The sequence below is a fragment of the Sceloporus occidentalis genome, unplaced genomic scaffold, assembly GCF_023333645.1.
Source record: "Sceloporus occidentalis isolate IW3139 unplaced genomic scaffold, rSceOcc1.0.p SCAF_3, whole genome shotgun sequence".
NCBI classification, from domain to species: Eukaryota; Metazoa; Chordata; class Lepidosauria; order Squamata; family Phrynosomatidae; genus Sceloporus; species Sceloporus occidentalis.
The window spans coordinates 10,144,680-10,149,835 of NW_028316983.1; positions in this window are offsets into that span (position 1 = coordinate 10,144,680).

Consider the following 5,156-nt stretch of genomic DNA (forward strand, 5'->3'; position numbering starts at 1 on the left):
ACTGCCTGCTTGGAAGAAGGAAAGCCCTCCCTTCGTCCACCAACTTGAGAGAGAGAGAGGCAGGCTAGCTCCAAGAAGCCAAGTCCTCTCTCCGGTCCATCTGCCTTGGTCCAGGCCTCGGAGGTTGAGAAGAACTGCTGGACCTCATCCCCTTCCCCCCCCCCCCCACCACCACTCCCTTCTCCTTTTGTGTCGTGTCTTTTTAGATTGTAAGCCTGAGGGCAGGGAACTGTCTAATTATAAAGATTATATGTGCAGCGCTGTGTAAATTTACAGTGCTTTATAAATAAAGGTTAATAATAATAATAATAATAATAATAATAATAATAATAGGCATTTTTAAAAGATTTCATACCGAATGGTGGCTTTAATCTTTGCAATACTGTATTGTATCATTCTATAGTGCTATGATGTAATTTTGAAAAATTTATTGGGGTTTATTAATCAGTTGCATTCTTGCATTTAATAAAGTAGGCTGTAGCGGGGGGGGGGGGGGGACAAAATGAAGGCATTACTCCCATCCCTCATTCTTCACCCTAAATGAAATTGCTTTACCCCCAAATTTTAAGCACTGAAGAAACACTGATAGTCATTGACACCCAAGATTCGTCTATTTGTTGTGTCAGTTCTATTGATAACTTGTTTCCTTTGGGTGCCTAAACTACTGTACATTCCTAAATGCTTAACTGAAGTTTTAAGTTATTTCATTTTTTTTAAGAGACTGAAGGAAAATTTCTTGGGGGAAGTAGAATTCTTATTTGGGGATCCCAATGTCGTTCTCCCCTCACACCCCAACAGCTATACCCTTGTAATAAAGATAAGAAATATATTTTGTAGATGATGTCGTAAGTTTTGTAAACACTTAGACAGTGGTGCCATTTAGCCAGTTTCCACCAGTTTGCCCAAAACAAGTTCACTGAACGACTTGATTGTGAAGACAGAACCTGAAAAATCAGTCAAATTCTTGTGAGCTGCCTCAATATTTTTCAGCAAAAGTGAAATGATAACAATAATTATGCTATTATAGGGGTCATGAGCATGAGCCATAGAAAGTCATATGAGTGAATCAGAATTATTTGTCAGTAGTTGGTTGCAATAGAAACCAGTGGGAGCCAGGTTTGCCACCACGTCCCTCTGGCTGATGCAAGATTGTCTTGGCTCTAGCGCTGGGGACTGGATCCCCCACCATTACAGTCCAGTATGTAAAGGAGGAAAAGACTGGACCAGTTGTTAATGAGACCACTACATGTAAATATTTAGTAGCCTTGGTATTTTGTTGTTCACCTTCAAGTCATTTTCAGTTTATGGCGAACCTAAGGCCATGTGTTTTTTTTCTTGGCAAAATTTTTTCATATGGGTTTTGCCATTGCCCTCTTCTGAGGCTGAGAGTGTGTGCCTAGTTCAAAGTCATCCAGTGGGTTTTCATGGCTCTCTGGATTTGAACTCTGATTCCCCAGAGTCTAACACAACATCACTCTACAGACAGTGAGGCAACCTTTTTCGTTAGTATTGTTTTTGTGTGCCTTTGAGTCCTTTCCGACTTATCATAAGCCTATCATAGGCTTTTCTTGGTAAGATTTGTTCATAGAGGTTTGCTATTGAATTCCTCTGAGGCGGAGAGAGAGTGATTTGCCCAAAGTCACCCACTGGGTTTGCAAGGCCAAGGAGGGGATTCGAACCCTCCTGATTTGTAGTGCAACACTCAAACCATCACACCACCTTGGCTCTAGCCTTGGTATTTATCTTACCAGTTTTTCCCTGTAATTGTTTTTGTAATAGCTATCCAGGGACGTAGCCAAGGGGGGGGGGTCCTTGGGGTCCGGACCCCCCTTCCATTAGATAAAATGAATGGTAAGTGCTGCCACGCTGCCGCACCCAAGCTCCATTATAATGGTGGCACTTAGTCTGGACCCCCCCCCCCCCGCCCTTTCCCAAAATCCTGGCTATGTCCCTGAGCTATCATGTTATTTAAGTTGCCCTTTTGTTTTGTTTCATTGCTACGTAGTTCTTGAAATCTTGAAGTGTTATTCTCAGGTGTTCCATGTACATCAGATTTTTGTTTTGTTTTGTTTTGCAGTAATTGCAATTATGAAACTACTTCCAATATTTACAGTCTCCCAAAGAGAATGAGCTTTATTCCGGGTCTCTGGTGTGAACCTAAATGTGTGGGGTTTTTTTTGAGGGGTGTGTGTGTGAGTGGGATAGTTTACATTTGAAGCAGAAAACTTGTGGCAATCTAAGCCAGTATTGCCAAGCAGTGCTTTTAATGTTAATTGCCTTCAAGTGGACTTTGGCTGGATCTGCACTGCAGAAATACACCGGTTTGAGATCACTTTCACTGCCCTGGCCCAGTGCTAGGGAATCCTGGCAATTGTAGTTTATCGTGGTACCGGAGCTCTCTGACAGAGAAGGCTAAATGTTTCACAAGACTACAGTTCCCAGAATTCCCTAGCATTGATCCAGGGCAGTTAAAGTGGTCTCAAATTGGATTATTTCTGCAGTGTGTTTTGGACCTCAGACTAATGGTGACCTATAAATGGGAGATTTCCAAGTCCCCCTTAGATATGTATTTTAATGATTTTACAGTATTGTATTTTAACTGTGGGTTTATGTACTTTTAACTGTGTTTTAACGTGCTGTACCCCACCTTGAGGAGAGAAATAATATTATTATATTATTATTACTACTACTATTATTTCTCAATTGCCCTACTCAGGTCTTGCAAACTCAAGGCTGTGGCTTACTTGATTGAGTCTACCCATCTGAAATTAATTCTTCCTCTTTTCCTACTGCTTTTTACATTACCAAGCATTATTAGAGGATAATAATCTGAGTCATGTCTTCTTATGATATGGCCAAAGTCAGACAGATCTTCCACTGTCAAACAGCTCTGACTGTCAGGAACGCATCTTGGCTCCTAGGGAGAGTATAGGCTCAATTTGTTCTTGGGCCCTTTATTTTTGTCTTTTTGGTAGTCCACAGTATTCATGCAGAGAGACAGTGTGCTTTGAGCTCTGGACTACAACTCAGTAGACCAGGGTTTGCATCCTTGCTCTCCCATGAAACCCACTGGGTGACTTTAGGTAAGTTACACTTTGGTGGCCTTAGAGGAAGGCAAGGCAAACCCTCTCTAAACAAATCTTGCCAAGAAAACCCTGTCACAGGTTTGCCTTTGGGTCGCCATAAGTCAGAAATGACTCAAAGGTCCACAACAACAAGTATTCAAAGAGCTCTGTTCCAACATATTTCAAACCAACTGGTTTTCTTTCTCTTTGCTAACTTCGCTATCCAGTTTTCACACCATAGAAATCAGAAACATGATGGCGCAATGGACAATCCTGGCTTGGGTCTTTCCCAAGATACAGCTTTAAACTACATTAAGCGCAGGAACTCATGCTTCTCCTGGGCTGCTGCGCCTGTTGAATTTCAACCTGCTACACAGCAGTTAAGAAAAAACACAGAAGACATGCCAGAAAAAAACTTAAAAGCTGGTAGCCAGACTTTGTTCACTGTAAGGGTTTCTTCTTCTTTCTTGTTGAAGCTCTCCAGGTGTTTGTTGATTCCAATGGCTTCCCTGTGCATTCTGGCCTGATAGTTGTTGGCATGTTCCAGAATGTCAGTGTTTTCAAATAGCATTTTATGCTCAGGTTGGTTTATAATGTGTTCTGCTACTGCCTTGCCATTCAACAGCAGAACAATATGCACATTAGCATGTAAATCACCTCCTCTCAACCAACAGTGTGTGTGTATATATATATATACATACACACACACACCCAACTCTCTTCCATGCCAGCATTCTCTGAAGATGCCAGCCATAGCTGCTGGTGAAAGGTCAGGAATAAACTCTTCTAGAACATGGCCTCACAGCCCCCCAAACCCACAAAAAAACCCTAGCCTTCGACTTCACATGGAACCATTTTTGCTTTATATCCCATCCACCTTCCTCAAAAGCTAAAGTAGGGTTCTACCTACGCTGTAGATATAATGCCGTTGGACACCACTTTAACTGCCATGGCTCAGTGCTATGGAATTGTGGGATTTATAGTTTCATGAGGCACCAGCATTATTGGGCAAAGGAGGCTAAAGGCCTTGTAAAACTACCAATCCCACAAGTCATAGAATCATAGAGTTGGAAGAGGCCCCAAGGGCCATCCAGTTCAAAGCCATTCTGCCATGCAGGAACTCACAATCAAAGCATCCCTGACAGATGGCCGGCCATCCAGCCTCCGTTTGAAGACCTCCAAAGAAGGAGACTCCACTGCACTCCGAGGGAAAGTGTTCCACTGTCGAACAGCCCTTATTCTCAGGACGTTCCTCCTAATGTTGAGCTGGAATCTCTTTTCCTGGAGCTTGCATCCATTGTTCCATGTCCTAGTCTCTGGAGGAGACACCTGGATTAACAACAGTATATGTACAAGGAGTACTATTAATCCACAAATTGAACATGAGTCAATAGTGCGATGCAGCAGCTAAAAAGGCCAAGGCAATTCTAGGCTGCATCAATAAAAGTATAGTGTCTAGATCAAGAGAAGTAATAGTGCCACTGTATTCTGCTCTGGTCAGGCCCCACCTGGAATATTGTGTCCAGTTCTGGGCGCCACAATTCAAAAAGGACATTGAGAAACTGGAGCCATGTGTCCAAAGAAGGGCGACTAAAATGGTGAAAGGTCTGGAAACCATGAAGCCCTATGAGGAATGACTGAGGGAGCTGGGGATGTTTAGCCTGGAGAAAAGAAGGTTAAGAGGTGATATGATAGCCCTGTTTAAATACTTGAAGGCATGTCATATTGAGGAGGGAGCAAGCTTGTTTTCTGCTGCTCCAGAGAACAGGGCCCGGAACAATGGATGCAGGAATAGAGATTTCACCTCAACATCAGGAGGAACGTCCTGACAGTGAGGAGGGCTCTTAAGAGGCATCGCTGTATTTCTACAATGTAGAGATCTGCCTCGTAGTTTCTCCTCAGTGTTGGTAAGAAGCCCCGCCCCCTGCCTGTCACTCATCCCTCCAACGAACGAAGGCGCCTTGTGGGCGGGGCCTCAAAAACCGCCGTTGTTCTCAAAGGGGCGTGGCTATATTATCCCTCCCCGCCTAACGGCCGCCGTCGCTCATGAAGGCACGCACTGCGCATGCGCGGCGGGTGGGTCCTTCACCT